A 9,659-nucleotide genomic window follows, 5' to 3' on the forward strand; every position below is an offset into this window, starting at 1 on the left:
AGGCTTGAGCCACCGCGCCCGGCCTCTCCTTACTCTCATAACACAAAATACTTCTGTTACTTCAGATATGTGTGTGGGGTGGGGTGGGGTTTCCCCACATACAAAGCCAGTAGTCCTTCAGCTGCAGACACCAGCTGGCTGTCCTCTAATTCAATTCAACTTTGAAACTCTACCTGGAGGTAGGCTCAGGCCCCACAGGTTGAGGCCCCAGTGCCACAAGGCTGCCCCTACTTCAGATACCAGTTGCAAGCCCTGGGTTGTTTTCCCCGTGCTTCTGACCAAATGACCATAAATTAGGGTTTCTACGACCCCATCCTTGGGTTTCATTAATTTGCTACCACAGCTCACGGAGCTCAGGGAAGCACTTATGTTTACTGGTTTATTAAAAAGAGTATTATGGGCTGGGCGCGGTGGCTCACAGCTGCAATCCCAGCACTTTGGGAGGCTGATGTGGGTGGATCACTTGAGGTCAGGAGTTCGAGACCAGCCTGGCCAACATGGTGAAACCTCGTCTCTACTAAAAATACAAAAATCAACTGGGCTTGGTGGCAGGCACCTGTAATCCCAGCTACTCGGGAGGCTGAGGCAGGAGAATCGCTTGAACCCAGGAGGCGGAGGTTGCAGTGAGCCAAGATCACACCACTGCACTCCAGCCTGGGTGAAAAAAGCGAAACTCTGTCTCAAAAGAAAAAAATAAGGGAGGTATTACGAAGGCTACAGAGGAAGAGATGCACAGGGTGAGGTTTGGGGGAAGGGGACATGTAGCCTCCATGCCCTCTCAGGGCACCATCCTCCAGGAACCTCCACTGTCCTGAAGCCCTCTGAACCAAGCTCTGCTATATTTGTATAGAAGCTTCATTACATAAACATGATTGATTACATCACTGGCCATCAGTAACAGCCTTCAGCACTGTTTTCTTTCTCAGAGGCTGATGGGGTGGGGCCATAAGTTCCCACCCTCTAATCCTGCTTGGTCTTTCTGGTGACTAGCCCCCACCCCGAAGCTACCCAGGGTTGCCAGCCATCAGTCAAGTAAACCAAAGATTTTAGGAGTTGCATGTCAGGAAGCTGGGACAAAGACCAAATATATATTTCACAATAGCGCAATTGGTATTTCCTGGGACATTCCCAGGGACCGTCGGACTACCAGGGCTCATGTTCTAGGGCAAATCAGACCCAAGGCCCCAAGGGTTCAGATCTGTGCCCTCAGTCTCCACACCAGTTCCCAGGAACCAAGTAGTGAACCCCTCCTGTGCTCAGTCACCACAATCAGGCCTGGATGCCTTCTGCCTCCCTCTCCTAGCTCCACCGCTCTCTCCTATTCCCCTTGCCTCTGGGCAGACTGCACTCAGCAGCCAGGGCTCCACTGAAGGTTCTAATACTGGAGTATACATCAGTCCCTACCTATCAGAAACCCTTAGAGTGTGCACACTGAGAGTGTGAACAGCATTGACACTAGAGTCACCCTGTGCTGGGCGCCTTCTGTTGCCTCCTTGCATCTAGCTGATGAGGTGGGTTCAATGGCAAGGCCATTTCCTGAACTAAGGAACAGAGATCACAAAACTATTATTTGTCAGGGCTGGAGTTTAAATCCACTCTGAAGTAGGGCTGTTCCTGGTGAAGAAGAAAGAACTGGCTTGCCACATAAAACACAGCACGCCCAGTTATGTTTGAATTTCACAGAAAAGCGAGGGTTTTTTGTTTGTTTGTTTTTGTTTGTTTTTGTTTTTAAGTATCAATGTGTCCCAAACATTGCATGGGGCATGGGGCATATTTATTAAAAATAACTTTCAGTGTTTGTCTGAAATTCAGGTTTAAGGGAGCATCCTGTATTTTCATTTGCTGAGTCTATGCTCGTCACATTGCCATAGGCCCCCGCCTTGTGGTCTTCTGCCTGGCCCTTCAGAACATGTGGTTGAGGTTGAGAAGGGAGGTTATGGAGTCACTCATTTTTTTCATTGAGAGAATTTCTCGACTTTTATTAACACAGAGATGCTAGAAAGCGGTGCAAGAAAGCAATATAGGAATGATCTTTTCTTGTTCTCTTTTCTGGGATGAGCAGTGTAACACAGCACCTGCCCCAATCCTGCCCTTCCAGAAATAGTCCTGGCCATGCCTGAAGCAAGGGTAGGCAGGTCTCTTATCCCCAGTATCACCAGCCCTGCTCTTCCTCTGGTCCCAGCAGATGTGTATGATGCCCAGCTACTGATACTTTTTCCATCCCTTTCAGATGGGTGAGCTGTGTGTGGAGAAGGAGGGGAGAAATATCCCAGTAAAGAGGGCCACGTGAGCAATATCCTGGGCTGGTGGGATTCTGCACGCGAGGAAAGAGCTCAAGAGCTGCTGTGGGTTGTGAAGGAGGAGCTGGGTCTGCTGCCTGCACAGATGGTCCCTTCCAATTAGAGAGGCCAGAATTCCAGCTCCACTGGCCCTCCTTGTTTGGAAGAGGAATTTGTACTTCTTTCTTCACCCTACATCCCTGTGGCTGGGTGTCTGTAGTCTTACTGCATGGATGATGTGGACTGGGCTGTACACAGAGGCTGCTGAGGGAGACTTTCAAGGCTGAGTGCAAATGTAGGCTTCACCAGCAGCCTGGCCTAGGGCATGTAAGTGGGAGATGGACTCAGGTGGGGATACCTCTGAGGTATCCATCCATTCGTCTACTCACCTACCCATATATTAATCCATTCATCTATTCACCCACCGAAACATTGAGTCACCCATCCATATATCCATCCAACACCATGTACCCATCCATCCATCCATCCATTCATCCATTCATCCACTCACCTACCCCTACCCATACATTAATCCATTCATCATTCACCCACCGAAACACCCAATCATCCATCTATATATCCATCCAACACCATCTACCCATCCATCCATCCATCCATTCATTCATCCATGCCTTCATTCATCCATGCACCCCTCCATCTATCCAGCCAATTATCCATCTGCTCATCCATCCACTCATCCATCACTCCATCCATCCTACACCATCCAGCCAGCCAGCGAGCCATCTCTCCATCCATCTGTCCAGTCAATTATCCATCCACCCATCCATCTGGCTCTCCCCTTCACCCCCTCCACACCAGTCCTCTCCAACTGCTTTAGTCCTGAGCGATGTTTTCCATAAGGAACAGAAAGACATACCTCCTGCTTCCTGGACCACAGGAAAAAAGAAGCAAGCACCAAAAGCTCAAAACCTGGAGATCACTCAGCAAACTTTAGCCTTGAAATACATCAAAACCTTCACCTTTCTCTGCTGAAGGAATGGCCCTCTCTTATAGGCAGGGAGGGTTTCTTAGTGAAAGCCCACCCAGGGAGGAGATGAGGAGAGCAGCATCTGAGCACATTTCACCCCACAGTGCCCATCCCATGAGTATCCTCCATAAATTACAAAGAAAGAAAAAAAAATCGGGAAAAAACAAACCTTTATTTCTCTGTTTACTCCTCTGCATTTAATGAGCAGTTGTTAACATGACTGAAACCATCTGATGATTTTTACCAAATGGAAAAATCTCCCTATAGGGGCAATAAAACAAATATTCAGGATAGAGAGAGGCAGTCATAAAAGACATTACCCGGTTGTAAACGGAGGCGGGTGGTGGTGATCTATTACCCCTGCCTCGGCAGCTTTCAACAGAGTTCTGGGATTCCAGGAGAGGCCCTGACCCAAGGCAATATTTACTTCTGCGGCTTCTTCAGCAGGTCAGCATGGGTATAATTCTGTCTACCAGTTGACTAGAGCTGAGGTTTTGAGCAGGAAGTGCAAACCCTGAGCACTTATAACTCAGGAGGAGTGAGGCACCGCTTCCCAGAGTATGCCAAGAAAAGCACATTGTACTGTCCTGGCTGCAGGGGTGAGGCTCCTGCACACCCAGGCCATTATCAGCTTTGTGCCCTGGCCAACAGTGCCTCTGGTTGGTGCATTTGTCAGCCGTATTTTACCCCAGAGCTCTGGGAGGCTCGTCCTTTTTTGGTATACCACCACGTGGAGAGAGCAGAGTTTTAGTAGTGCGGCTGCTTCATGCACCTTGGTAGAGATAATTAGACCCAGAAAAGATCTTGAAGTCTGAACGGAAATTTAAAATCAAAGCTTAAACTTGCAAAGACAGGCATTCCTTCCCCAGGGACCAAACACAAAACTGCCTCTGGAGGTGGCCACAGTTGTGCCAGCCCCTATAACAACCTCAGCGTGCCCAGATGTTAGATAGACCCAAAGGATCACATAGGCAGGCCACACCAGCAGCTCACATGAACTTAGCAGCGGCATTGCAGAGCAAGCATGCTTTTCCCATTTTCAGATCAGAGAGGGAGGTAACTTCCCAACACCACAGGAACCAGCAGTGCAGCTGAGGCTCTGACCAGGGCTCATGCTATGGCCCTGCATGTTCCCCTCATGCTTCCTGGTCTGGCTGTAGAAGTGTTTAGTTTTTGGTTGCTTTGGATGCAGAAGTGCAGACTCCCCCCGATCCTCTTGCCTACTTCAGGGTGCATTCACGGGTATGCAGTAGGGATCTGTTGCATCACAGCTAGGCCCTGCCTGAGAGTTTGGAAGAGTTTAATAAACTTGCAGAACAGCTGACCACAAAGACCAGAATAAGGCTTGGATCCCTTTGGTGTGTGCCCAGAGCCAGTCATGGGGTCTGCACAGCCTCAGAGACCCAGGCTGGCTGAAGGCTGCAGCATGGGATGGGCTGGTCACCCAGGTGTGCCACAGCACTTGCTCCCACTTTTACATGCCAGCCAGCACCTTCCTGGGGGGGGGGGCACGAGGCATGGCTCTCAGTGCTCCTGAAGAGGGGCTCCTTCAGCCTTACTCTTGACGACCTGAAATGCTCATGGGTTCTTAGAATACCAGTTCTTAGAATGAAATGATTCAAACAGTCTTTGGGTGGTTAGAGGACCTGGAGGAGGGGGTGATGGTCTGCTCTTTTTTTTTTTTTTTTTTTTTTGTGGAGGCACCAGAATCTCTGAGGATGACATTTTTCTGTCCTGCAGAAGTGCAGGGAATTACAGCATTTTTAAATTATTCATCTTTACTTCTTCTTCATGGAGCGCTCTAGTTGGCTTATGAAGGAACTGTCCTGTGCATTTTTCTTTCCCATGGAGCTACCAGGTTCCCATCCTCATTTCGCCAGTGAGGACTCTGGAACTACAGACCTGAAGGAGGTTACTCAGGTGGTGGTGGGGCACCAGGGCACCTGGAGGGGTCACACCCTGGGTTCTGTGGTCTCTAAAGGTGGGTGCAGAACTGAGAGGGCTGGGAGCTCTGTCAGGTTTTACAAAGAGTAGCTTGTTGGATGCTTCTGCAGGATCCCTGTTAGATGCGACCTTAGGAAGACACAAGACAAACAATCTCCTCCCAACAGTCACTGCCTCACTCCTACAGGTTCCCTGGGTTTCTGAAGCCAACTTAGTCTTAACACAAGGGGGGTTTCAGGCAGGTGTCTGCACACAGCCAGGCCTGGGGCACTCCTGAGTGTCAAGGAAAACAGGTTTGAAGCCCCCATTCCGTTGCTGCTTTCAGCTTGGCCCCCTGAACAGGTCCTTAAATGGGAGTTTGTTTTCTGTAATCACCATCTCCTGGAATCTGGGCAATCACGGTTTCTGTGGGAACCAGTCTGTCTGCAGGCCCAGGAACCATGGAAGATGAGAAGCAAAGATAAATTGGTCTCTTTACCCAGGGGCCAGCCCCCTGTGAGTGTTGAAGAAGGGAATGGAGCGGGGCTTAGGGAAGGAAGAGGAGAGGACTACGCAGAGGTCCAGAGAGAGAATACATTTTCCAGGAGCAGCCCTGTGGTAGGAGGCAGAGGGTGCATGTGTGTGTCTGTGTCCATCCTCACTGTTGGACAAGCCTCTGCCTCCAAGAGTGCAGCAGGAGCAGCTGAGGGCGGGGCCAGGCCGGGATGTGCTTGCCACCTTTTTCTCCCTCCCTCCCAGGTCATAGAAATGAGGCCCTCCTCTTCCCTTCCCCCTGTCCCCATAGCCCAGGTGTGTGCTGGTGCCTGCCCCAGAGGACATCTGGGGCCAGGAGGTACTTAGGTGGTGAACAGCTGGACTGATTCCGGGAATGACAGAGGACAAAGAAACAAAAAAAAGGAACTTGTTTATTCAGGTGGAAATGCTTCACGTGTGCAAAATTTGACCTCCATCTCCCTAGGTTGCCAGATGGTGGATATATTTAGTTTATATGTAAGAAAGAGGAAGAAACTGGATGGAGAGCCAGTAGTCAGGGCTTACAATGGCCCACTCCCCACTTTGGGCTCAGAGGGACACTGTGCATGCCAAGAGAAGTGGGGTGCCACTGGGTGCCCCTGGGAAGAGCCTTTGCCTCCCAGCCTGGCCTGGCCTCCCAGTGTCCTCTGCAGGATTGAGGGAGCTGCTTGGCAGATGCCAAGTTTAGTTCAGATCCTAACCACCGAGGGGAGAGGTGCACTGGGCGTCTCCACCCCACACCCAGGCCTCTAGGGCAGAACTCATTTGACCTTTATGGTTGTGGATTTGGGGGCCTTCAGAGGCCACATTTCCACCTCCAGCACGTCAGCCTGGGGAGAGAGGGTCAGTGGTGAGCCAGGCCACAGCTCAGGGCTGCACTCCTGTCCACTAAGCCCCTGCTTCCCAGGATCAGTTTGTGGAAAGAACCTAAAAAGTCAGGACACTCCTGTCCTGGAACACTCAACAGCTTCTCTGCCCCTCCCCATACTCACTTTTCCTGAGTTTGCTTTTCCCGAGTGACCTGATTGGCACCCCAGTGCCTACATGTTGTTGGAGACAAGGAAAGCGAGTGTCAGGGAGTTTGTCACCAGTGAGTGGGAAAGACGGGATCTGAACTCACGGTCAGCAACAAATCCCAGCTTTCCCGGTCATGCTGCACAAGCCGTCTCAGAGCAGGAGGGAGGAGGCCTCTCACCATGACTGGCTGCTTCTCAGCTGGGCCTGGAGTCTTAGGCTAGAACTAGAATTTGCAAGAGTCCCAGGACAAGAGCTGGGGAGAGGGTGGCAGAGCTGAGAGGGTTACCTCTGGGGCAATTTGAAAGGTTTCATGAAGGAGAGTACCTGAGCTAAATGTTGAAGGAGGCAAAGATTAAAAAGTAGAGATGTGGTGGATAGAGCAAGAGGGTTTGGGGAACAAAGAATGAGGGTGAGGCCACAGGGCTCATGCTGGGAGCAGCAAGGAGAATAGTTTGGTGAGTAGCAGGTGCCTGAGGGGTCATCAACAGACTCCACGGGGAAGGCATGAGGTGACAGGTCACTGAGGCCCTACATGTCAGTCAGACCAAGGAGCGGAGAGTTGCCCTTCAAGCCTCCGTGTCCACTTGTCCTCATCTGCAGGACATTGTAACTACCTTCCTTTTCGCTGGAGCCCCCACTTCCCAGTGCCCTGCTCTGGAGGGTGTCTGTGGAGTGCCTGGGGTGTCTGGCTCATGACTGCTCTTTCATGTCTGGCACGCACTGCCATTTGAGAACATGATAGTGGCCACACTGCTGGGGCCAAAGCCACTGTCAGACCCTGGCTGAGCCCAGGCCCCTCAAGCTGCCTGCTGTCTAGCTGCCGGATCAGGAGCCATGCCCCTTTCTGTGCAGTGTGAAGAGGGCCCCTCCTTCTCACCCATGCCTTGCTCATGCCCTGAAGAGCTTCCATCTGCCTGCAGCTTCCCTTTGGCCATCTCAGGTTCATGAAAAAGGGGCTGGCCAGGAACTAGCATGCCTCCCACAGTCATCCCATCCTCCTAACTGCAGCTTAATGCCACCATACCCTTCTCTCCAGACATCCTTTCTGCCACTCCATATCACCAGTTAAGCCTGGCAGGACATGTCCAGGATGACCTGAAAACCCCCAGGCAGCCAAGGTAGCCCACAGCTAGGATACTGCCGAGTTTGGGGAGCAAGCGGCAGGCCCTAGCAAGCCTTGAGCACAAGACAGCCATGGTCACAGACTATTTATCTGTGTATTTACTTTTTTAACAAGCAGCACATTTATTTGGGGAGGGAGGGAAGTGAGCAGGATGGTCAGGGGTGTCATCAGGTTGAGATGTCGCCTGAGAAAGGCCCCAGTCCACCCCAGGGGAGCTCCAGCCCTGCAGAAGTGGCTCTCATGCACTGCCCTGATGGGGTGTTGGATGTCACCATCCCGGGAAGAGGCAGGACTGTAGGCAACGCTGCTTCCTTCAGTGGAGGGCAGCTTCCGATGGGTGGCCAGCAGAAGGGCTGGCTGGTGGCCGTCAGCCAGGAGCTCTCCCAGCACTGGGGGAAGCTCGTCCTTCAGGCCTGGTGGTCCCTGGTGGGGAATCCCAGCATCCACAGTCTACCCCTTGCTCTGCCAAACCCTGGCTTGGGAGGGTTTTGTGTTAGAAGGGGAGCCCAGTCAGGGAAGGCACAGGATGTGGACTTTGAGGAGTCCCTGCACGCAGGAGGCCCCTGTGTGTGGGCAGCCAGCTTGGACAGGCAGGTTGATGAGATCTCTGTGAAGTCTCTGGGAATTCGGTGGAGTTTCATGGGCCAGGTTTAAGATGAAATGTATTTTAAAGAACTTTTTATGATGGAAATAGCAGGAATATAAAAATTCCACTGGCTTGTTGGAACAGAGTGTCTACAAACCTTTTGCGAGGGCTTTTGTATTAGTCAAACAGTTTTACAGTCACAAGTGACTAAAATCCAACAGAATTAACTTAGGCCAAGGTGGAGGAATGGGCCAGGATGGGATGGTACAGGAAGGGAAGGGAAAGAGGGGAAGGGAGGAGAGGGGAGACAAAATTAAATCTGCCTCTCTCCCCTGTCTCTGCCTACTCTCACATACTTGAAATGGAGGAGAACCCTGCAGCCTGGCCCCAGACTCTGAGGAAAGATTGTGCACTGAGCTCAGCCAGGGGGTCAGTAGAGCTGGGTCATGTGGCCACTGCTGCCTGGTCCTGGTGGAGGGTCCCGGCGCTTAGCTTCCCCCACTCTCCTTCTCCCATCCAGCTGCTAGGATGAATGCAGATGAGGCCTGGGGCAGGGAATGGGGAAGGGCAGTAGCTGGGGGTTAGCAAAGTTTGAAGTCTGACCTAGGCTCTCACAGCTGGCCAGGGGCTGCCACAGGGCTCCAGAACAAGCACTGGTCTCCAGTCCTTACTACCAGCTTTTTTCAAAACCTAGTAGGATACTTGGGACATCGGGGCATAGGCAATCATGCCCTTCTTCTGAGTCATCAGCCTGGCAAGGCCCAGCATGGGTAAAGAGGGGTGTCAGGGGTTCACATGGCTACCTTGTAAGTTCCTGAACTCTAGGTCCACAGGAGCCCCTCAGTCCTGAGCCCACAGCAGGCAGCTCCAGACACAGGTGGCACAGGTGACATCAGTCACCTAGTCCGAGCACCACGGGCTTGCAGGCAGATGTGCTACGAAGCCCATGGTTGACCATTCTGTTTCTCAGCACTGTCTTTTTATTTATTTATTTATTTATTATTTATTTATTTATTTATTTATTTATTTTTCTTTTTTGAGACGGAGTCTCACTCTGTCCCCCAGGCTGGAGTACAGTGGCGCGATCTCGGCTCACTGCAAGCTCTGCCTCCTGGGTTCACACCATTCTCCTGCCTCAGCCTCCCAAGTAGCTGGGACTACAGGCGCCTGCCACCACGCCCGGCTAATTTTTTATATTTTTAGTAGAGA

This window comes from Macaca mulatta, chromosome 9 (assembly GCF_049350105.2).
Source record: "Macaca mulatta isolate MMU2019108-1 chromosome 9, T2T-MMU8v2.0, whole genome shotgun sequence".
NCBI lineage: Eukaryota > Metazoa > Chordata > Mammalia > Primates > Cercopithecidae > Macaca > Macaca mulatta.